Genomic DNA, 26,007 nt, shown 5'->3' on the forward strand with positions numbered 1-26,007 from the left:
ACGACAGGACACCTGCATGGCGTCATACCAGCAGTTCACGGCAGAGATGAGGAAGCTGTTTGACCATCCAGTCCGTGGTAAGGACGCAGCTAAGCGCCTGTTTTCTCTTTGCCAAGGAACTCGCAGCGTTGCCGACTTCGTAATCGAATTCAGGACATTGGCTGTGGAGAGTGGGTGGAATGAAGAGTCACTGCAAGCGGCCTTTTACCAGGGGCTGTCGGAGCAACTCAAGGATGAGTTGATCTCCTATCCGGAGCCTAGTGACCTGGACAGTTTGGTACCTTTGTCTATTCGGGTGGATAACAGAGTTCGAGAGAGAAGGACGGAGAAGCAATGGGGCCCGTCCAATCAACCAGCTTCTCGGTTCCCAGTCGGGTCAGGAGGTGGACCAGAACGCGTCGATCATTGTCCACCACACGGGATTAGTGGAGAGGTCCTGCCTCCAGATTCTGAACCCATGCAAGTGGGGCGGCACGGGTTAACCAAGGAGGAGCGCCAACATAGACGTAAGACCAACCGCTGCCTCTACTATGGTAGTTCGGGACATTACATCTCCACTTGTTCCCAGCGGCCGTCAAACTGCTCGGCTCGCTAAGTTTGGGAGGACTTTTAGCCAGCCAGTTTCAACCTCTCAATACCCCTGTCAGACCCCGTTTCCCGGCTACCCTCATGAACAGGAATCAGAGTTTAGCGATTAACGCTTTCGTCGATTCAGGTGCCGATGGAAGCTTTATTGATGCCGACGTGGTGGAACAGCTGGGGCTTTCCAAGGAGCGATTACCGGAAGCCATTGAAGCTACCACTCTGAACGGCAGTAGTCTGGCACATATCACGATGAGGACTGAACCGGTTAAGATGCTGTTGTCAGGGAATCATTCTGAGGTCATCTCATTCTTCATTCTGCCTTCTCCCCATGTTCCTCTGGTCCTTGGATACCCCTGGCTGAAAGAACACAATCCCACGTTCGATTGGGTGACTGGCAAGGTAACTAGTTGGAGCATTGATTGTCATGCTAACTGCCTCAAGACTGCCTGTTCCCATTCTGTTCCCAGTCAGGTTATTGAGGCTAACCCCCCAGATTTGTCCCTGGTTCCCGAAACATATCACGATTTGGGGGAAGTGTTCAGTAAGCAGAGGGCTCTGTCACTCCCTCCCCACCGACCATTTGATTGTGCCATAAACCTGTTCCCTGGAGCTGCCTATCCCAAGGGACGGTTATACAGCATCTCCCGACCTGAATGTGAGGCTTTGGAGACCTACATAAAGGAGTCCCTATTTGCTGGTCTCATTCGTCCCTCGTCATCACCCCTGGGGGCAGGATTCTTCTTTGTGAGTAAAAAGGATGGCTCTCTTCGACCTTGTATTGATTATCGGGGGTTGAATGATATCACGGTCAAGAACAAGTATCCCCTGCCCTTGATGAGCTCTGCTTTCGACTCCTTACAGGGTGCTACTGTGTTCACCAAGCTGGGCCTACGCAATGCGTATCATCTGGTCCGGATCAGAGAGGGGGACGAGTGGTTGACTGGTTTCAATACACCGATGGGTCATTTCGAGTATCAGGTGATGCCGTTTGGACTGACCAATGCCCCAGCAGTGTTCCAGAGTATGGTGAATGACGTCCTGAGAGATATGATCGGTCTTTTTGTGTTTGTTTACCTGGATGACATTCTAATCTTCTCTAAGGAGCTTTCCAGCCACGTCCAGCATGTCAAGCAGGTTCTGCAGCGATTGTTGGAGAATCGCCTGTTTGTGAAGGCCGAGAAGTGTGAATTTCACGCCCACACTACATCCTTCCTCGGGTACATCATCTCCAGGGGAGAGATTAGGATGGACCAAGAGAAGGTTAGGGCAGTTCTGGATTGGGCCCAGCCCGGTACGAGATTGCAGCTCCAGAGGTTTCTGGGGTTTGCGAATTTCTATCGTAGATTTATCCGTGATTACAGCCGTGTGGCCGCTCCTTTAACTGCCCTGACTTCTAGTACCAGAACCTTCAGTTGGAATCCTGAGGCGGACCGAGCATTTCTGGATTTGAAGAGGCGATTCACCAACGCTCCGATTCTCTCTCAACCTGACACTGCTCGTCAGTTTGTCGTTGAAGTGGATGCGTCTGATGTGGGGGTTGGCGCCATCCTGTCCCAGCGACGCTCCACTGACGGTAAACTCCATCCCTGCGCCTACTACTCTCGTTGTCTTTCGTCTACGGAGAGGAACTACGATGTGGGTAACCGGGAGCTCCTCGCGGTGAAACTTGCCTTGGAGGAGTGGCGCCACTGGTTGGAGGGGGCGGAGCAACCGTTTGTTGTCTGGACTGACCACAAGAATCTTGCTTACGTGCAATCAGCTAAACGTCTCAACTCCCGTCAGGCCAGGTGGTCATTGTTTTTTGGACGCTTTAATTTTTCCTTGACGTTCCGACCGGGGTCTAAGAACGGCAAGGCGGACGCCTTGTCCTGGATGTTCTCCAAGACGGAGGAGAGTGGGGCCAAGACTGAGACAATTCTTCCCCGGAACCTTGTCGTGGGAGCCGTTATGTGGAGGATTGAGGAGGTTATGGCGGCCCTTCGGACGCAGCCCGGCCCCGGTAACGGTCCACCCGGTCGGTTGTTTGTGCCTGAGTCGGTTCGTTCGGCTGTCCTCCAATGGTCCCACGCCAGCAAGATGGCTTGTCACCCTGGCGTGGCTCGGACGATGGCGCTTCTACGCAGACGATTTTGGTGGCCTGCCATGGGAGAAGATACTCGGAGGTTTGTTGCTGCCTGTCCAGTTTGTGCGCAGAACAAGAGTGCCAATCGGCCCAGCTCTGGACTTCTTCACCCCCTACCGATACCCCGGCGACCATGGTCGCATCTGGCCCTGGACTTTGTCACTGGGTTGCCCTCTTCTGAGGGGAACACGGTCATTCTGACTATTGTGGACAGATTCAGCAAGTTCGCCCACTTTGTGCCCATCTCCAAGCTTCCCTCTGCCTCTGAGACGTCCAAGATCCTGGTTAGGGAGGTTTTCAGGGTCCACGGATTGCCCAGTGACATAGTTTCCGACCGTGGCCCTCAGTTCACCTCTGCTGTCTGGAAATCCTTCTGTTTGGCCATTGGAGCTACAGTCAGTCTCACATCTGGATTTCACCCCCAATCTAATGGACAGGCGGCGAGAGCCAACCAGAAGATGGAATCCACGCTGTGCTGCCTTGTTTCCTCCAACCCCACCTCTTGGGCCTCTCAGTTGCCTTGGGTTGAGTATGCTCACAATACTCTCCCTACTTCTGCCACTGGGATGTCTCCCTTCCAGTGCCTATACGGCTACCAACCCCCCTTGTTTCCTTCTCAGGAGAAAGATCTCTCGGTTCCATCTGTCCAGGCCCACATTGCGTTGCCACCGGACCTGGCATCGGGCCAGAAAGGCCCTCCTTAGAGTTTCTGACCGGTATCAGCTCCAGGCGAATCGTCGCCGTATTCCAGCCCCCGCTTATGCAATCGGAGATAGGGTCTGGTTGGCTACACGGGACCTTCCTCTGCGGACTGAGTCAAGGAAACTGTCGCCGAGGTTCATTGGTCCGTTTGTGGTGGAGAGAGTGATTAATCCTGTTGTGGTTCAACTCAAGTTGCCTAGTACGCTCAGAGTCCATCCCACCTTCCATGTCTCCTGCCTCAAGCCTGTTCTCCTCAGCCCTCTGTTGCCCCCTCCACCTCCTCCTCCTCCTCCTCGGATGATCGGAGGAGGTCCTGTCTACACGGTGCGCCGCATCATGGATTCCAGACGGCGGGGCCGGGGTTTCCAGTATCTCGTGGACTGGGAGGGGTATGGTCCTGAGGAGAGGAGTTGGATTCCTCTGCGTCAGATCCTTGATGCTGACCTCCTTCGTGACTTCTACCGCCTCCATCCTGGCGCTCCGGGTAGTCCGCCCGGTGGCGTTCGTCGGAGGGGGGGTACTGTCATGAACCCTGCGTCCTGAGTCTGTTCCTGCCTGTGTTGCCGTTTTTCTGCTCTGAATCTCCTGTTTCCCGAGGGTTCCTGAACGCACCCTGTCCGGTTGCTGGGCGACGTTGCTAGGCGGGTGATCTCTCGATTACCCGCACCTGCTTCTCATCAGCTTCGGCACACCTGGTCCTGATCATCACCCCTTCATAAGCTCTGACCTGACATCCATTCCCTGCCGGATCGTTAGCCATTAACATCATTCCCCCGGAACCTTCACCCAACCCCTGCCGTGCCATCAGTTAATCTGCCACTTCACCACCACCTACTCATCTCCGCCACCCGCTCCGTCTCCTGGATTATTCTGCATCTTTTGAATCTGTAAATAAACACTCTCATTCGTTCAACTCACCTTGTCCTGGTCTGCTTCTGGGTTCGGTTTTAGAGAACCGTGACACCCATTGCTGTCAGGTATATGAAATCGAGCACACAGCCATGCAATCTCCATAGATAAATGTTGGCAGTAGAATGGCCTTACTGAAGAGCTCAGTGACTTTCAAAGTGGCACCGTCATAGGATGCCACCTTTCCAACAAGTCAGTTCATCAGATTTCTGCCCTGCTAGAGCTGCCCCGGTCAACTGTAATGCTGTTATTGTCAAGTGGAAAAGCAACAACGGCTCAGCTACAAAGTGGAAGGCCACACAAGCTTACAAAATGGGGCCGCTGAGAGCTGAAGCGCGTGGCGCGTAAAAATCATCTGTCAGACTCACCACCGAGTTCCAAACTGCCTCTGGAAGCAACGTCAGCACAAGAACTGTTCGTCAGGAGCTTCATGAAATGGGTTTCCATGGCCAAGCAGCCGTACACAAGCCTAAGATCACCATGCTCAATGCCAAGCATCGGCTGGAGTGGTGTAAAACTCACCGCCAATGGACTCTGGAACAATGGAAACGCGTTCTCTGGAGTGATGAATCACGCTTCACCATCTGGCAGGCCGACAGACGAATCTGAGTTTGGCGGATGCCAGGTGAACTCTACCTGCCCCAATGCAAAGTGCCAACTGTAAAGTTTGGTGGAGGAGGAATAATGGACATGGGCTGTTTTTTATAGTTCCTGTGAAGGGAAATCTTAACGCTACAGCATACAATGACATTCTGGATGATTCTGTGCTTCCAACTTTGTGGCAACAGTTTGGGGATGGCCCTTTCCTGTTTCAGCATGACAATGCCCCCGTGCACAAAGTGAGGTCCATACAGAAATGGTTTGTCGAGATCGGTGTGGAAGAACTTGACTGGCCTGCACAGAGCCCTGACCTTGACCCCATCGAACACCTTTGGGATGAATTGGAACGCCGACTGCGAGCCAGGCCTAATCACCCAACATCTGTGCCCGACCTCACTATTGCTCTTGTGGCTGAATAGAAGCAAGTCCTCGCAGCAATGTCCTAACATCTAGTGGAAAGCCTTCCCAGAGGAGTGGAAGCTGTTATAGCAAGAAAAGGGGGGACAAACTCCATAGTAATGCCCATGATTTTGGAAAGAGATGTTTGACGAGCAGGTGTCCACATACTTTTGGTAGTGTAGTGTATATACAGTGTCTTGCAAAAGTATTTATACCCTTTGGATTTCTTCAAATTTTATTGTGTTACAAAGTGGGATTAAAATGGATTTAATTGTATTTTTTTGTCAATAATCAACACAAAATGCTCTGTAATGTCAAAGTGGAAGAATTGCTTTTTAAAATATATTAATTTATATTAATTAAATAACTAAAATATAGTCATTGCATAAGTATTCCCTTCCCTGAGTCAATACATGTTATAAACACCTTTGGCGGCGATTACAGCTGTGCGTCTTCTTGGGTAAGTCTCTAAGAGCTTTACACACCTGGATTGTGCAATATTAGTCCATTGTTCTTTTCATAATTCTTCAAGCTCTGTCAAGATGGGGTTGGAGAACAATTTTCAAGTCTTGCCAAATATTTTCAAGCAGATTTAAGTCAAACTGTAACTTTGCCACTCAGGAACATTTACTGTCTTCTTGGTAAGCAACTCCAGTGTAAATTTGGCCTTGTGTTGTAGGTTATTGTCCTGCTGAAAGGTGAATTCCTCTCTCAGTGTCCGGTGTAAAGCAGACTGAAGCAGGTTTTCATCTAAGATTGTGCTTATCTCATCCTGTTTCTTTTTATCCTGAAAAACTCCCCAGTATTTGCCGATGTCAAGCATACCCATACCATGATCCAGCCACCACCATGCTTGAAAATTTAGAGCCAGTTATTCAGTGATGTGTTGTGTTGGATTTGCCCTAAACATAAGGCTTTGCATTTAGGCCAAAAAGTGTATTCATTTGCCTTGTTTTGTTGAAATATTACTTTAGAGCCTATTTTTATTCCGTATATTTATATTCTTCCTTTCACTCTGTCATTTACAGCCAGGTCACCCGTGATACAAGTCAGTATTTGACGTCCATCCATGTCTGAGGACTTTGGAAGATGACGTGGAAACCGGCCACTAGGGGCAACAGTTTGCGCTGTTACTTTCAAGTAGGTTTCGGTTTTGCTCTGGCGTTGTGGAGGGGAATGGCAGGTGTGCGTAAGCATCTGCCTCTGATTCCAAAGGTTGCAATTTAAAATAGAGCGATAAAAGTTATTTTTGAGATTTTTGTTTTAAGCATAACCTAAACCTTAACCCTTAACCTCTATGGGATCGGTGTCCCGTATACGGGATGGTTGAGCTAACGTGCGCTAATTTGATTAGCATGACTGTTGTAAGTAACAGCATACTTTCCAGGACATAGACATGTCTTATATGGGCAGAAACCTTAAATTCTTGTTAATCTAACGGCACTATCCAATTTACATTAGCTATTACAGTGAAAAAATACCATGCTATTGTTTGAGGAGAGTGCACAACAACAAAAAACGTATCACGGCAACTGGTTTGATACATTCACCTCTGAAGGTAAATAATGTACTTACATTCAGTAATCTTGCTCTGATTTGTCATCCTGAGGGTCCCAGAGATAAAATGTAGCATAGTTTTGTTTGATAAAATACATTTTTATATTAAAATGTAGGAACTGGGTTCTACAGTTTGAACCCTTGCTGTCTCTGGCTCCACACCCACCCCGCCCGGCCATCTCGATGTGTGAGGTTAGTGTATAAGCTAATGATCCATCATGTATGACATTCCTGGGAGTGTGTAAACTTACATTTTGTATTACCATATCCTTTTTGTATGTTCTCTATAGTTATGTAATTGAAAATGTATCAATTGACCAATTCGGCACATTTGGGCAGACTTGATACAAAATAGTCCAGTATTGCAATGCTTCACTGGATCAATCTGAAACTTTGCTCACACACTGCTGCCATCTAGTGGCCAAAATCTAAATTGCACATAAACTGCAATATTATATTGTGGCCTTTCTCTTGCATTTCAAATATGATGGAACAAAAAACGTAATAGAAAACGCATGTTTTTTTGTTTGTATTATCTTTTACCAGATCTAATGTGTTATATTCTCCTACATTAATTTCACATTTCCACAAACTTCAAAGTGTTTCCTTTCAAATGGTATCAAGAATATTTATGTCATTTTAGGCGAAAATTTAAAAAAGAGTTAATGCCTAACTTTAAGATTTCTGCCTAACCTTCGGAGTTAATACCTAAACTTAACACTAACCTTAAAAATTTGGAGTTAATGATTCAACTTAACCATAAACACTTTGAAATGTGACGTTTGCAACGACTTCGAAATTTGATGTTTGAGGAGCATGGATGAATGTCTAATTCTGACGTGAGACTGTGAGAGCTAGTTGGTCATTTAAGTAATTATTGCGGAGTCACTACAATGTTGTTGATCCATCCTCAGTTTTCTCCCATCACAAGCATTGAACTCTGTAACTGTTTTAAAATCCCCAATGGACTCATGGTAACATCACTGAGCAGTTTCATTCCTGTCCTGCAGCTCAGTTCAGAAGGACTACTGTATCTTTGATGTGTCTGGGTGGTTTAATACATAATCCACAGGATAATTATTAACTTGACCATGCTTAAAGATATATTCAATGTCTGATTTGTTATTGTTACCCATCTTCCAATCACTGCCCTTCTTTATGACGCTTTTGAAAAGCTCCCTGGTCTTTGTAGTTGAAACTTTGCTTGAAATTCAATACTTGACTGAGGGACCTTACATATGTTGTATGTATAGGGAACAGAGGAAGGGGTAGTCATTAAAACATTATTTCACACAGAGTGAGTCCATGTATCTTATTATGTAATTTGTTATGCCGAATTTTACTCCTGAACTAATTTAGCCTAAACAAATGGGCTGAATACTTGACTATATGACTATATTTTACTTATCAAATTTGTATTAATCTTAAAAATGATATATAATTTTTCTCCCACTTTGACATTACAGAGTATTTTACGTAGATTGTTGACAAAAAATGACAATGAAATCAATTTGAATCCCACTTTGTAACACAATGTAATGTGAAGAAATCCAAGGGGTGTGAATACATTTGCAAGGCACTGTATATATACAGTACCAGTCAAAAGTTTGGACACACCTACTCATTACAGGGTTTTTCTTTATTTTTACTATTTTCTACATTGTAGAATAATAGTGAAGACATCAAAAATATGAAATAACACGTAGCAAATGATGTAGTAACCAAAAAAGTGTTAAACAAATCAAATATTTTATATTTGAGATTCTTCAAAGTAGCCACCCTTTGCCTTGATGACAGCTTTGCACAATCTTGACATTCTCTCAACAAGCTTCATGAGGTAGTCACCTGGAATACATTTCAATTAACAGGTGTGCCTTGTTAAAAATTAATTTGTGGAATTTCTTTCCTTCGTTCATTAGAGTTACAAGCCTCAGAAATTGCAGCCCAAATAAATGCTTCACAGAGTACAAGTAACAGACACATCTCAACATCAACTGTTCAGAGGAGACTAAGTGAATCAGGCCTTCATTGTCAAATTGCTGCAAAGAAACCACTACTAAAGGACACCAATAAGAAGAAAATACTTGATTGGGCCAAGAAACATGAGCAATGGACATTAGACCGGTGAAAATTTGTCCTTTGGTCTGGAGTCCAAATTTGAGATTTTTGGTTCCAACCGCTGTGTCTTTGAGAGACGCGGTGTGGGTGAACGGATGATCTCCGCATGTGTATTTCCCACCGTAAAGCATGGAGGAGGAGGTGTTATGGTGTGGGAGTGCTTTGCTGGTGACACTGTCTGTGATTTATTTAGAATGCAAAGCACACTTAACCAGCATGGCTACCATAGCATTCTGCAGCGATACACCATCCCATCTGGTTTGGGCTTAGTGGGACTATCATTTGTTTTTCAAAAAGACAATGACCCAACACAGGGCTGTAGTAAGGGCTATTTTACCAAGAAGGAAAGTGCTGCATCAGATGACCTGGCCTCCACAATCCCCCGACCTCAACCAAATTGAGATGGTTTGGGATGAGTCGGATCACAGAGTGAAGGAAAAGCAGCCAACAAGTGCTCAGCATATGTGGGAACTCCTTCAAGACATGGAAAAGCATTCCAGGTGAACCTGGTTGAGAGAATGCCAAGAGTGTGCAAAGCTGTCATCAAGGCAAAGGGTGGCTATTTGAAGAATCTCAAATAGAAAATATATTTTGATTTGTTTAACACTTATTTGGTTACTACATGATTCCATATGTGTTATTTCATAGTTTTGATGTCTTCACTATTATTATACAATATAGAAAATAGTAAAAAATAAAGAAAAACCCTTGAATGAGTAGGTGTGTCCAAACTTTTGACTGGTACTGTATATATATATATAAATATATATATATATACAGTGCAATTGGAAAGTATTCAGACCACTTGACTTTTTCCACATATTGTTATGTTAAAGCCTTATTCTAAAATTGATTAAATAAATGTTTTTCTTCATCAGTCTACACACAATACCCCATAATGACAAAGCGAAAACAGTTTTTTTGTTGAAATTTCTGCAAATGTATTTAAAATCAAAAACAGAAATACCTTATTTACATAAGTATTCAGACCCTTTGCTATGAGACTCGAAATTGAGCTAAAATTGAGCTCAGTTGACAGTGCATGTCAGAGCAAAAACCAAGCCATGAGGTTGAATGGAGTGTCAATAGAGCTCTGAGACAGGATTGTGTCGATGCACAAATCTGGGGAAGGGTACCAAAAAATGTCTGCAGCATTGAAGGTCCCCAAGATCACAGTGGCCTCCATCATTATTAAATGGAAGACGTTTGGAATCACCAACACTCTTCTTAGAGCTGGCCGCCCGGCCAAACTGAGCAATCGGGAGAGAAAGGGCCTTGGTCAGGGAGGTGAACAAGAATCCAATGGTCACTCTGACAGAGCTCCAGACTTCCTCTGTAGAGATGGGAGAAACTTCCAGAAGGACAACCATCTCTGCAGCACTCCACCAATCAGGCCTTTATGGTAGAGTGGCCAGACGGAAGCTACTCCTCAGTAAAAGGCACATGATAGCCCGCTTGGAGTTTGCCAAAAGGCACCTAAAGACTCTCAGACCATGAGAAACAAGATACTCTGGTCTGAGGAAACCTGGCACCATCCTTACGGTGAAGCATGGTGGTGGCAGCGTCATGCTGTGGGGATGTTTTTCAGTGGCAGGGACTGGGAGACTAGTCAGGATCGAGGGAAAGATGAACAAAGCAAAGTACAGAGAGATCCTTGATGAAAACCTGCTCTAGAGCACTCAGGACCTCAGACTGGGGTGAAGGTTTACCTTCCAACATGACAATGACCCTAAGCACACAGCCAAGACAACACAGGAGTGGCTTCGGGACAAGTCTCTGAAAGTCCTTGAGTGGCCCAGCCAGAGCCCAGACTAGAACCCGATCAAACATCTCTGGAGAGATCTGAAAATAGCTGTGCAGCGACGCTCCCCATCCATCCTGACAGAGCTTGAGAAGCTCTGCAGAGAAGAATGGGAGAAACTCCCCAAATATAGGTATGCCAAACTTGTATCGTCATACCCAAGAAGACTCGAGGCTGTAATCGCTGCCAAAGGTGCTTCAACAAAGTACTGAGGAAAGGGTCTGAATACTTATGTAAATGTGATATTTACGTTTTTTACTTTAAATAAATGTGCAAACATTTCTAAAAACCTTTTTTTGCTTTGTCATTATGGGGTATTGTGTGTAGATTGATGAGGGGGGGAAAACTATGTAATTCATTTTAGAATAAGGCTGTATCGTAACAGAATGTGGAAAAAGTCAAGGGGTCTGAATACATTCCGAAAGCACTGTATATAATTATTTAAACAGGATAAATCTGAGGGGGCACGTGTCCCTGTGCCCCCTATGGACATTACACCGCTGCACTCACTCTCTCTCACTCTCTCTCTCTCACTCTCTCTCTCTCTCTCTCTCACACACTCTCTCTCACTCTCTCTCTCTCACTCTCTCTCTCTCTCTCTCTCTCTCTCTCTCTCTCTCAAATACAGTTTTTTACAATCACTTTGGCACTAATTTCAGAACCTTGACGTCATTTTTCAAAACTCTAGACACAAAACTCAAAACGGTCATCACTTGTAACACAGGCTGTCCAATGTTCAAAACATTGCATTGTGCATTCATATCTTTAAAGAAATCTTGCACTTGCACAATCATTGGTTCAAAAAACTAATTTATTGTGAAATACCAATGAAACGTTAATTTAGATCACCCACACACAAGCAACCGATAGTTTCACTGTGTCATTGTTCGTACAATCATGAAATATTGTAGTACAAAATAGGTGATACATGTTTCATTATGGTACTACATGTAAATACATCCCTGTAAAAGTACTGCAGTAGTAGAGAGAATACTACAGACACAGTGGAATCATTGAACAAAATCTGAAATATATTGATGAAAAACAATACAGTACTGTAAAACATCAAATGCAGTGTTCTTCAACTTGCTTGTACTGTAAAAAGAAAAGCATAGGAGTGATGTCTGTACTTCTACATTTTCATCAACTCTGTCTTGTGGATTTTCAGTAGCCAAACATCTTGGAAAAAACCTTCGGGCATGGCGAATCCAGGCCTGACACTGGTCTGCCGTGATGTCATTGCATGCGTCATCCATGGCCTGGAGAAGAGTGACTTGTTCATGAGGGCGCCTATCATAAACCTTCCATCTCCATGTGTAGAAAAATTCCTCAATCGGGTTAAGGAAAGGAGAGTATGGGGGTAAATATAGGGTGGTAAATTGTGCATGGGCCTGAAACCATGCTTGCACCATATGAGCATGGTGGAACCTGACATTATCCCACACAATGACATAGGTCACGCCATCAGCTCTACAGACCTCATCGAGCTCATCAAGGAAGGTTACAAGGAGAGCTGCATTATATGATCCAATACGAGGTATGCGTCCCACCACACCATCTTCTGTTATAGCCGCACACATGGTAATGTTGGCCCCACGTTGTCCAGGTACTGTCACGGTTTCGGCCGAGGCTGCCTCTCTCCCTTGTTCGGGCAGGCTTCGGCGTTCGTCGTCTCCGGAATTCTAGCTGCCACCGATAGATGTTTCATGTTCGTTTGCTTTTGTCTATTTGTTTCCACACCTGTTTCTGTTTTACGTAATTAGTGTCCTATAAGTTTCTCGTTGTGTTTGTCTAGTGTTGTGTATGATTGTTTCCGTCAGTGTTGTGTTTTGCTCGGTTGAGCGTATTTCTCCACTGTGCTGGAGCTTAGTTGCACTTGTGTGTGCACCGTTTCATTTTTGTCGCACCTGTTAGTGCGCATCTACCTTCGCCTTCGTGCGTGTTTTTGCTGTCGGGCTTAGTTGTCCTGTTGCCTGTGTTGGGCCAGTATTACAGCATTTGGAACATTCAGTCTGCGTCCTGCGTTTGATTCCTACACTACACCTACAACACGCCCTGACAGAATCATACACCTGCAATGGAATCAGCAGGAGCCGAAGCAGCCCAGACGAGACTGGAAGCCCAGGTTCGGGACCAGCAAGAGCAGCTCCTGCAGATGGGGACCGCCCTGCAGGAGGTGATTACCACACTCCGAGGCTGGGGTTCGCCTCCACCGCCGCCCGCCCTGCCAGCACCATCGGCCAGCCCGCCCAGTCCAGCGCCGGAACCTCGAGGAGTCCGACTATCTCTCCCGAGGGCCTACGACGGGACCGCGGCTGGGTGTCAGGGATTCCTGCTCCAGGTAGAGCTATACCTGGCCACAGTGCACCCGGCACCTTCAGGGCATGAGAGCGTGTCCGCCCTGATCTCCTGCCTGGCCGGAAAGCGTTGGAGTGGGCCAACGCGGAGTGGAGGAGGATCGACGCCACGACGATTACGTACACCGAGTTCTCCCGCCGCTTCAGGGCGGTGTTTGACTCATCCCCGGAGGGGGAAGCGGCGGGGGAGCGTCTGGTTTTCCTCCGGCAGGGGAGGAGAAGTGCCCAGGAATTCGCGCTCGAATTCCGTACTCTAGCGGCAGATGCAGGGTGGAATGATCGGGCCCTCATCGATCTATACCGATGCAGCCTACGAGAGGACGTCCGTCGGGAGCTGGCTTGTAGGGACACCAGCCTCACTTTCGACCAGCTGGTTGATATGTCCATCAGGCTGGATACCCTGCTGGCTACCCGCGGACGTCCTGCGGAGGGTCCGTCCATTCCACCCTCCAGCGCCTCCGAGCCTTGTCCTATGGAGCTCGGGGCGCTGGGCGCTAGAGAGAGGAGGAGTCGGCAGGCTAGGGGGTCCATCCACTGCACCAACTGTGGTCGGGGAGGACACACCGCGGCTAGGTGCTGGGGATGGCCTCCTAGGGGAGATGACGACAGGTCCCGCACTGGGGATTCCCTCCAGGTGAGTAGGCACCCCACTCACCCAGAGCTCTCTGTTGCCCATTTTTGTATGCCTGTACGTTTTCCACAGGTAGCACCTCATTCCCAGCATAAGGCGCTGGTAGATTCAGGCGCGGCTGGGAATTTTATTGATAAAAAGTTTTGTTTAGCGTTAGGGATTCCCCTCATTCCTGTTGATGTTCCTTTTCCCGTTCACGCCCTAGATAGTCGTCCGTTGGGTACGGGCTTAATCAGGAGGTCACGGCGCCACTTAGGATGTGTGCGCAGGGGGATCATCAGGAGATGATTCAGCTGTTCCTGATTGACTCTCCTGCGTATCCGGTGGTGCTGGGCATGCCCTGGTTGAGTACCCATAACCCAGTGATTTCGTGGCAGGAGAGGGCTCTGATGGAGTGGTCTGCTCAGTGTGTGGGTAGATGTTTGGGCGTTTCCGTAGGGGGCTACCTCGGTGGAGAGTCCAAACCAGGTGCCCGCATTGCACGTTCCACCTGAGTATGGGGATTTGGCTATTGCGTTTAGTAAGGCGAGGGCGACGCAGTTGCCACCCCATAGGCAGGGGGATTGTGCGATAAACCTCCAGGCAGGAGCTGCGCTCCCACGGAGCCATGTGTATCCTCTGTCTCAGGAGGAGAAGAAGGCTATGGAGATTTACATAGACGAATCGCTGAGACAAGGATACATACGGCCGTCCACTTCCCCGCGTCCTCGAGTTTCTTTTTCGTGAAGAAAAAGGATGGTGGTTTGCGCCCATGCATCGATTACCGTGGTCTCAATCAGATTACGGTGAAGTATAGTTATCCACTCCCGCTGATTGCGACCATGACTGAGTCGTTGCATGGGGCGCGTTTCTTCACGAAACTAGATCTCAGGAGCGCGTACAACTTGGTGCGCATCAGGGAGGGTGATGAATGGAAAACAGCCTTTAGTACCACCTCGGGCCATTACGAGTATCTGGTCATGCCATACGGGTTGATGAACGCTCCATCAGTTTTCCAATCATTTGTGGATGAGATCTTCAGGGACATGCAGGGGCAGGGGGTGGTGGTGTACATTGATGACATTCTCGTGTACTCACCTACCCGTGTCGAGCATGTGGCCCTGGTGCGCAGGGTGTTGCGGAGGCTGGTGGAGCACGACCTGTATGTGAAGGCAGAGAAGTGTCTGTTTTTCCAGGAGTCGGTCTCCTTTTTGGGTTATCAGTTGTCTGCGTCAGGGGTGAAGATGGAGGTAGACCGGGTGTCGGCCGTGCGTAATTGGCAAACACCAACCACTGTGAAGGAGGTGCAGCAGTTTTTGGGGTTTGCAAATTACTACAGGAGGTTTATCCGGGGTTTTGGACAGGTGGCAGCTCCCATCACGCCTCTGTTGAAGGGGGGTCCGGTGCGTCTGCAGTGGTCGGCCGAGGCGGACAGGGCGTTTGGGAGGCTGAAGGACCTGTTTACCTCGGCCCCGGTGCTGGCGCATCCGGATCCCTCTTTGCCGTTCCAAGTAGAGGTGGACGCGTCGGAGGCCGGTTTAGGAGCCGTGCTTTCACAACGATCTGGCGCGCCACCTAAACTCCGCCCCTGTGCTTTTTATTCTAAGAAGCTCAGTCCGGCGGAGCGGAACTATGACGTAGGGGACAGGGAGCTGTTAGCCGTGGTACAGGCTCTAAAGGTGTGGAGGCACTGGCTTGAGGGGGCTCAACACCCTTTCCTCATTTTGACGGACCACCGTAACCTGGAGTACATCCGGGCGGCGAGGAGGCTGAACCCTCGCCAGGCAAGATGGAGTATGTTCTTGACCAGGTTTACTTTTAAGATCACGTACATCCCTGGGTCACAGAATGGCAAGGCAGATGCGCTGTCTCGGCGGTATGACGCGGAGGAGAGGTCCGTGGAGCCCACTCCCATACTGCCTGAGTCGTGTCTGGTGGCACCGGTAGTATGGGAGGTCGATGCTGAACTCGAGCGGGCGTTACGCACCGACCCTAGTCCACCACAGTGCCCGGAGGGTCGGAAGTACGTTCCGCTCGAGGTTCGGGATCGATTGATCTATTGGGCTCACACGTCACCCTCCTCTGGACATCCGGTATCGGCCGGACAGTGCACTGTCTTAGTGCCAAGTACTGGTGGCCCACGTTGGCAAGGGATGTGAGGGTTTATGTTTCCTCCTGCTCGGTGTGCGCCCAGTGTAAGGCGCCTAGACATCTACCTAGGGGTAAGTTGCTACCCCTGCCCGTTCCACAACGGCCATGGTCCCACCTCTCAGTGGACTTTATAACAGACCTTCCCCTCTCCCAAGGGAATACTACCATCCTGGTCGTTGTGGACCGGTTCTCTAAGGCCTGTCGTTTGCTCCCCATGCCGGGTCTTCCCTACGGCCCTGCAAACTGCAGAGGCACTGTTTACCCATGTGTTCCGGCACTACGGGGTACCCGAGGACATTGTGGCTGATCGGGGTCCCCAATTCACCTCCAGAGTCTGGAGAGCGTTTATGGAGCGGTTGGGGGTCTCGGTGAGCCTCACCTCGGGTTACCACCCGGAGAGCAATGGGCAGGTGGAACGCGTAAACCAGGATGTGGGTAGGTTTCTCAGAACATACTGCCAGGACCGGCCGGAGGAGTGGTCAAGGTACGTTCCCTGGGCCGAGATGGCCCAGAATTCCCTACGCCATTCCTCCACTAACCTAACTCCATTTCAATGTGTGTTAGGTTACCAGCCGGTTCTGGCACCCTGGCAGCAGAGCCAGATCGAGGCTCCTGCGGTGGATGAGTGGGCGCGGCGCTCGGAGGAGACTTGGAACGCTGCACACGTCCACCTGCAGCGGGCCCTCCGACGTCAGAAGGCGAGCGCTGATCTCCACCGCAGTGAGGCACCGGTGTACGCACCTGGTGATCGAGTCTGGCTCTCTACCAGAAACCTGCCCCTCCGCCTGCCCTGTCGGAAACTGGGTCGGCGGTTTGTAGGGCCATTTAAAGTCCTGAGAAGGTTGAACGAGGTATGTTATAGATTACAGCTACCTGTGGAGTATAAGTGTATTAACCCCTCGTTCCATGTGTCCCTTCTCAGGCCGGTGGTAGAGGGCCCACTCCAAGAAGATGAGATCTTGGAGACTCCTCCGCCCCCGTTGGACATCGAGGGGGCACCGGCGCACTCCGTGAGATCCATCTTGGATTCGAGACGTCGGATGGGGGGTCTCCAGTATCTAGTGGAGTGGGAGGGGTACGGTCCGGAGGAGCGGTGCTGGGTGCCGAGGAGAGACGTGTTGGACCCGTCGCTCCTGACGGAGTTCCATCGGAGGCATCCGACGCGCCCTGCGCCGCGTCCCCTGGTCGTCCCCGAGGCCGGAGTCGGCGCACGTCTGGAGCCACGCGTCAAGGGGGGTACTGTCACGGTTTCGGCCGAGGCTGCCTCTCTCCCTTGTTCGGGCAGGCTTCGGCGTTCGTCGTCTCCGGAATTCTAGCTGCCACCGATAGATGTTTCATGTTCGTTTGCTTTTGTCTGTTTGTTTCCACACCTGTTTCTGTTTTACGTAATTAGTGTCCTATAAGTTTCTCGTTGTGTTTGTCTAGTGTTGTGTATGATTGTTTCCGTCAGTGTTGTGTTTTGCTCGGTTGAGCGTATTTCTCCACTGTGCTGGAGCTTAGTTGCACTTGTGTGTGCACCGTTTCATTTTTGTCGCACCTGTTAGTGCGCATCTACCTTTCGCCTTCGTGCGTGTTTTTGCTGTCGGGCTTAGTTGTCCTGTTGCCTGTGTTGGGCCAGTATTACAGCATTTGGAACATTCAGTCTGCGTCCTGCGTTTGATTCCTACACTACACCTACAACACGCCCTGACAGGTACTTGGATGATTGCCCGCTGGCCAATGAAATTCCGACCTCTCCTCCTTGTCTTGGCCAGGTTAAAGCCTGCCTCATCCAAATATATGAATTTGTGATGGTTGTCATCAGCATCCAGCTCCATCACCCTCTAAAAATACATTTTGGAAAGAGATTTACTGATTACTGTACAATGTAGAATTACAGTATTAGGGAATTTTATTACAACAGCCATCTTGAAACTGAACATACCTGAACATACTCAGTCCTCATTTGCTTCACTCTGTCTGCATTTCTTTCAAAAGGCACACGGTATAGTTGTTTTAAAGACACCTGGTGCCTTTTCAGCATGCGTGCAATAGTCGGCAAACGTATGGATTCCACATTGTTAAACATGTCTTCATTGTCCAAGATATGCTGGCGAATTTCTGTAAGGCGAATATAATTTCTGGCCCGAACCAAATCGACCACAGCCTGCTCTTGTTGGTCAGTCAGAATTTTGCCTCTGCCTCCCCTATTTGGCCTAATCTCAATTCTACAGGGAACATTACAGTAAGAAGAAACTTGGTCACATCACCTACTCTGTGATACACATTGGTATGCAGTCATTTGACAATTGAGAGTAGCATAATGTTTAGTGCATGCTGACGACTTACGGGTTCTCATTGCAGTAAGTTCTGATTATTGAGGCCACGGTTGACCTTCTGAGGTTTGGTTGTATCATTGTAGCCGCCTCAGTCATTGTCATGCCATGATTTATGACATGGTCTACAACTATTGCTCAGATTTCATTGGACACTCTTTGCTGTTGCTGCCGCTGTCTTGGTCCGTGGCCTTGTCCTCTACCACGTTCCCCCACGACCCCCTCTCAGAAGGGGTGCTTGTCCCCTGCCATTCCTTTGACCAACACGTCTTCCTCGCCCTCCTCCCACCACTGCTTGACCTCTATTGTGACCTGGATCACCTGCCGGCTCCATGTTACAGTACGTATCGCTATGTTGTTGCAAGTGGATCCCAATCAATTCTTTATATACTCGTTCCACAATGTGAACTCATCAGTAACGAGTTGGCAGAATTGGACAAGCAATTACAAGGGCCTGCATCCATACAGTGCAGTACTGTCAATAGTCTGAAAAGGTGGTACATGGGACCATAGAAATGGTGTCTGATAAAGAATGATGATGAAATATTACATCCATAAATAATTTATTATACATTTAGCAGACGCTCTTATCCAGAGCGACTTACAGGAGCAATTAGGGTTAAGTGCCTTGCTTAAGGGCACATCAACAGATTTTTCACCTAGTCGGCTCAGGGATTAGAACCAGCGACCTTTACGGTTACTGGCACAACGCTCTTACCCACTAAGCTACCTGCAATAATGTAGTCTAATTGGTTCATGCTCCACGCTAATTGGTGACAATGAATCTCGTTATCTTGAAACTTTCATGATCTAAACATGGCATATTGTTTGTCTGTTTCCATACAACTATGCATTAAGAGTAATGCAACAGTTACTTATCATTTTGAGCAGTTGTATCAATTGATAGTTGGATAATTGTAATGAAATGAATAGACACTCATCTGAAATGTAATGTGTGAATTGCCTTTTGAAATAGTAGTACTTTGATGTTAAGTTGTGCCATATTGAACAGGTGATTTTTGTTAAATGAACAAATGATCTTAGTTTTATGTGTATTGTATCCAAGCAATTGAAAAAAAGTGTTAGAGTTTTGAAAAATGTGCATTTTGATCATTGGTTGTGAGTTTTGTGTCTAGAGTTTTGAAAAATTACGTGAAAGTTCTGAAATTAGTGCCAAAGTGATTGTAAAAAACTGTAATACACACACCCTTCCTTCCCTCGAGCCCCTCTGCTAATGGGATAAGCTGTGTTGTTATTCCCAGGGCTCTGATGAGGAGAGGGAATTCTGACGGAAATCTGTGAACTCTAGAAAGACCTGCCACTGAGATTGAGGATAAATAATAACCTTTAAGAGAGTGAAGGTGTGTGTATGTTTGTGTGTGTGTGTGTGCCTGCTTGTATGTGTGTGTGTGTGTGTGAGTCTCAGGGTAAATTGTTTCCTCCAGCCTGTGAGAGAAAGGCATTCAGCAGCCTGCCAACACAGCTAGGAGCGGTAAGAGAAGCAAGAGAGAGAACAAGAAAGAAAGACAGAAGGATGGAAAGACATGGGAGGGGAGCAGTATGTGTTAGGGAGCATTTAGAGAGAGAGAGAGAGAGAGAGAGAGAGAGAGAGAGAGAGAGAGAGAGAGAGAGAGAGAGAGAGAGAGAGAGCGAGAGAGAGAGAGAGAAGCGAGACAGAGAGAGCAAGAGAGCAAGAGAGAGGGAAAAGGAGAGAGAGAGAGAGAGAGAGAGAGAGAGAGAGAGAGAGAGAGAGAGAGAGAGAGAGAGAGTTTGTGTCACTGGTTAAGTGACAAATTGAGCTTATTCAATGCTGCCATTAATACTGCCATAAAGCTGTCTTCTAGTCATATCGCTGATGAGAGATTAGGATTGTCACACACACACACGACCACACACACACACGCACGCACGCACACAATGACTGTGAGCAGAGTCTTGCCATACAGTATAGCTAACCTCAAAGACAAACCCATTGAGAAGCCCTTCTCACATCACACTGTGAATATCTCCTCTCCCCTCTGGTGGCAGACTTAAACCCTCAAACAGAATTGCCTCTCTCTGTGACAGCGTGTGTGTGTTTGTGTGACTGACAGTGTCAGCAGCATACTAATCAGCGAGCCTCTAAAGAGGGAGAAGAAGATAAGGAAGTCCTCTCCCATTACCCACAAGCCACCAGCTGGGCAGGGCAAGGGGCACAGCAACCAGACAGATGGTACTGTCACCCCCCGTACACACACACACACACACACACAATAGTATGACAGAAAGAGGAAGTCATTAGCCACTGAACGAACGAACAAGAGAGATTGAGAGAGAGAGAGAGAGAGAGAGAGAGAGAGAGAGAGAGAGAGAGAGAGCGAGAGAGAGAGAGAGAGAGAGAGAGAGAACAGACTGAGGGAGAGTGTTATGCTGAGACAATCTGTCATGGTTTAAGTAATTGGCCTCTCCCTGCGTGTCTCAAATATGAAGTGATCTGTCGTCGCCCACCACATTACTGCCAGGCAGGAGACATGCACACACACACACACAGCAGGGTTAGAGAGCCGTGACCCTCTTCAACTCTCCACTAAGACGCTAGTAGCTCTGACTCCTAGGTTAACCCCACACTCAAATAAAAAAGAACAATAAAAAAAGTATCCCTCCTCCTTTTCCTCCCCCTCCTCTTTTTTTAATAGTCAATCCATCCTTTGTGTGGTGAAAAGAAAGAGCAAGTGTTGTGAAGACGTGGTGAACCTATGGCTGTGTTTTATCAGTAAGAGTAGACAGGGGTTTAGGAGCAGCTAATAAGGACATATCCTCTGGTCTAGACTTTATTTGACTTGGTTAACAGGATGTGTTGTGTGAGAAAACAAAGGGTTAGAGTTTTAATTGCACCTAGAGTTGAACTGTTGGAGTTATATTGACCAGGGCAGAGAGATTGCTGCTGGTTGCAATGATTAGGAGTCATTATTTGGTGTGTGTGTGTGTGTGTGTGTGTGTGTGTGTGTGTGTGTGTGTGTGTGTGTGTGTGTGTGTGTGTGTGTGTGTGTGTGTGTGTGTGTGTGTGTGTGTGTGTGTGTTTAACTAGTAAACAAACAAAAAGTTGACCAACTGGGGACATTTTGTTAGTCCCCACGAGGTCAAATGCTATTTATAGGGGGTTTAGGGTTAAGGTTAAAATTAGATTTAGGGTTAGGGTTAGGAGATAGGGTTAGTTTTAGGGTTAGGGTTAGGAGCTAGGATTAGGTTTAGGTTTAGGGTTAGGGTTAAGGTTAGGTTTTTGGGTTAAGGTTAGGGTTAGGGTTAATGTTAGGGTTAGGGTAAGGGTCTAACCCTAATAGTCCTGTGTAGCTCAGTTGGTAGAGCATGGCGTTTGCAACGCCAGGGTTGTGGGTTCGTTTCCCACGGGGGACCAGTATGAAAAAAATAAAAAATAAAGTATGCACTCACTAACTGTAAGTCGCCCTGGATAAAAGTGTCTGCTAAATGACCAAAAAAAAGAGTACGGGTTAGGGAAAATGGGACTGAATTGTGTGTCCCCACAAGGTTAGCTGCACAATCAAGACTGTGTGCGCGCATGCGTCCGTGTTTGTGCACGCACCTACATTTATGTCTGTGTGTATTATTTTAATGAGTTTGAGTTAAGAAGGCGGAGACTAAAAACACGCACGTGCACATTAACACAGACTGTCTACTATTTGTGGATGATAAACAGAGAGAGGTGTGTGCAAACTCTACAAGCTGAGACAACAGACTCATAATGAACTAGACTGGACTAATCAGACTATGTAATATCTCACCATGATAGGGTTAAAGAAATCACAGAACCGCTATGTGGTTTCACTGTTTAACTGTTTACTGCTGTGTGTTGGTTTTCTGAGCAAGACACTAATTGACTGTAAAGAATGTGAAGAATTTGTTTCAACTTGAGAGTATGAGTTTCCCGCTGACTAAGAATGTTTAGTTCTATGAACTTGTGTATTACAATTTAACAAAAACATGCATTGTCTAGTTTTGTCAACTCATTATAAAACAATGATGTCATTGACTTTGCACTAAACTAGTGGTCTAGGTATTACAGTGAGAGAGTAGGTCACTCTAGATCCAAACTTTGTCATTGACTCTCACACAAACAGAAAATTCCTGCTTTTGGATTTCAGAGGAGATGACAGATAAGTATGCATTTTATTAAAGCCACAGTTTTGGAGAAAAAAAATCTAATGTCTAGAATAGCCACTATTTAAAGCCTCACTCTGTAAGATGTGCATACCATCAAAGAAAGCTAAACCAGCCGGACTGTAGGCGTGGAAGACTGGAGCAGTCCAAACCTGGTCTACTGCTGTTAGAATCTATCCATTCAGTCAGGAGGGTGGGTCAGAATATCCTGGGTTGAGCCCTGTAGTCTCTGACAGGAAGTTATGAGAGCTTTCAAACAGGAAGCACAACCATATGGGCCAGCTCTGGCTCCTAGGCCTGTGGAATAATAGAAGTATGGTTTCTAATATATCCTGCCTCAGATAGTAGACCTATAGTTCCTCTCCTTCAGTTGGCCTATTCAGAGACTGTGTGATGCTATTTTCTGTTATTAAGAATCACATGATAAATGTACAAATAGTGAATAAAGTGATATACACTACCGGTCAAAAGTTTTAGAACACCTACTAATTCAAGGGTTTTTCTTTATTTTTACTATTTTCTACATTGTAGAATAATAGTGAAGACATCAAAACTATGAAATAACACATATGGAATCATGTAGTAACCAAAAAAGTGTTAAATTAATCAAAATATATTTTATATTTGAGATTCTTCAAATAGCCACCCTTAGCCTTGATGACAGCTTTGCACACTCTTGGCATTCTCTCAACCAGCTTCATGAGGAATGCTTTTCCAACAGTCTTGAAGAAGTTCCCACATATGCTGAGCACTTGTTGGCTGCTTTTCCTTCACTCTGCGGTCCAACTCATCCCAAACCATCTCAATTTGGTTGAGGTCGGGGGATTGTGGAGGCCAGGTCATCTGATGCAGCACTCCATCACTCTCCTTCTTGGTAAAATAGCCCTTACACAGCAGTGTGTAAGGGCAAATCGACCATGAAGGCCTGATTCACACAGTCTCCTCTGAACAGTTGATGTTGAGATGTGTCTGTTACTTGAACTCCGTGAAGCGTTTATAAAAAATAAAGAAAAACCCTTGAATGAGTAGGTGTTCTAAAACTTTTGACTGGTAGTGTATATATTATTTTTTTCTCTCCTTCTCTGCCCCCCTCCCCCACCTCTCTCTCTCTCCCTCACCCCTCTCCATCGGTAGTTAATAGCTGATTTAGTCTTGTTTCAGACACTGGTACACAGGGACACCATAGATATGACCTTTGTCCCTAATACTGGGTGTAGGTGGCTGGGGGTCAAACCTGTAAGGGATACTCTCTCTGTTCCTCCACCAGAAGAGAGGCTCAAAGCTGGGGGATGCACCCTGGCCGTTACCCCTGGGTCGCAGGTGACTTTGCCACTTCATTCAACCCATACTGTATAGACTAGTGACAATAGCTCAGGTTAATGGTGGGATTAGTATTGACTGTTGTATTTCTATTTCAAATCTAGTCATTTATATATTGTCATTTGCTCTTATTAAATGCAAAATTGAAAGCATTTCCAAGTAAGGAAGTTTAAACAAACTTTGGAAATAAAAATGTATAGGGAAGTTATGTTTCTGATAAGAATTTTTGATAGTCTCAGATCTTCTTCTGCTTCTTCTTCTTCTTCTTCTTCTTCTTCTTAGTGGATAGGTAGCTGGTCTCAGAGCATTTCGTATTATTCAGTACGTAAATCCGGGACATTCCATTTGGTATGATATGTTACGTTTCGTGTGGTATGTATTAATTTGTGGATGTCCATCACCCATTTCGTATGACGTGTTACGAATAACAATTCGTATTATATGTTACGAATTTGCAAAAAGTGCAATATGTAACGAATTTGCCAAACTCACTGTATAATTAGCTAAACGTATGATATGTTTCGAATTCTAGCTAGGTGCCTAAAGTTAACTAGCTGGCTAACGTTAGTTAGGCTAGGGGTTAGGGGTTAGGGGTTAAGGTTAAGTTTGGGAATTAGGTTAAATGGTTAATCTTAGGGTTAGGGGAAGGGTTAGCTAAAAGGGTTAAGGTTAGGGTTAGGGGGAAGGTTACCTAACATGCTAAGTAGTTGCAAAGTAGCTCAAAAGTAGTAAATAGTTGAAAAGTTGGTAAAATGCTAAAGTTGTCCGTGATGAGATTCGAACTCGCAACCTTTGGGTTGCTAGACGTTCACATTATATGCCTACCATCCACCCCGACCAACCACCCTACTTTCGTTTTTGCCATAAGTAAACATCTGTCTTATTTAACCATACCAAATGTAATATGTCACACTAATTTGAGTGTCCCTGATTTACATTTACTATGTTACGTCTAGTCTATGAGACCAGGCTGGTAATAGAGAGGGGCTTTGAGGGGAGAGGACATGGTAATGCTTAGACTGCGAAGTCTCTTTGAGGTGCCGGTTTAAGTCAGCATTATTGCATTAAGGCTTAAAGCCTCTGCTTAAGGGCACTTTTTCAACGTCAAACACACACACACACACACAAACCCACTCACAAACACACACACACACACACACACACACACACAAACACACACACAGCCCTCCCACTCCTACTTTAAAGTATTGTCTTTAACAGCATTATATCGGCATCATTCCCCTCCTACTGGGAACAACAAAGGAGAGAGGTTTAAAACCCTGAACACAGCAATCAGTGCTTCACTTTAAAGCACTGTGTGTGTGTTTCAGTGTGTGTGTGTGCGTGTGCCTGTATTTGTGTGTGTGTGTAAGTGTGTGTGTCTTCGTGCATGCCTGCGCAAGTGTGTGTCTCTCTGTGTGTGTAAGTGTGTGTCTCTGTGTGTCTGTGTGTCCATTAAAGCAATGCTAATGTCTCCTAAGCAGCAGCAGCGCTAAAGTGACCCCTACTGTAACAAAAGAGTTAATAATCCCTTTAGAAAACAATCAGCTCCTCGGCCGTGAGAAAGACGCCCCTCCGAGCCTTTCTCCTAACTATCAGGAGGTTCGGCCTCACCTTCTCTCTGTTCTCTTCTGTTCTGTCAGCCGTCACGTACCACATCGTCGTTTTCACCACGCTTCTCTGTTCAGAATGATGGACTGTATTTAAACAGCCTTCCCAGTTCCGACAGCCGTTAGCGGTGGCAGTTAGCCATTTAAAGGGATGTCAGACTTTGACTTGGTTGTGGTGAATAACATCAATGAAGAAGGCAGCCATTTTGTTTTCAGGGTAACAAACTGACCTTTTCCCCAGAGGTCAGCAGGGTTTGTTATCAACTCTATACTGTAAATGAGTCCTAGGATAGGCTGTTGGCTTTCTAAAGAGCCTATTAGCAAACAAACGCTGACACACCCGCTAATTGGCAGTGATAGGGGTCTTTGTGAGGTGTTTCCCCTCTGGGGTCTCACCAACCAACTGTTAAAACACAGCAGATCAGTATTCATTCAGCCCTGTTAATGGCAGAAGATAAGCTTTTGTTATTATTGCTTTTCCTCGAGGAATTGTTTCATTATTGCTTTGCCTCTAGGGATTGTTGATAATGAAATACTGTATTAACAGTAGTAAAGCCAAAGTGAATACATCCCATGTTTTGAAAATGTGATGCAGCGCTATTACCAGGACCATTTCCAGGACTATTACCTTATTGATTTTTTAAATTATTTATACAGTAGCTAATGCAAATTGTTAAATGTTGTTTTATGTATTTG

Source organism: Coregonus clupeaformis, chromosome 17 (assembly GCF_020615455.1).
Source record: "Coregonus clupeaformis isolate EN_2021a chromosome 17, ASM2061545v1, whole genome shotgun sequence".
In the NCBI taxonomy this organism is placed as follows: Eukaryota; Metazoa; Chordata; class Actinopteri; order Salmoniformes; family Salmonidae; genus Coregonus; species Coregonus clupeaformis.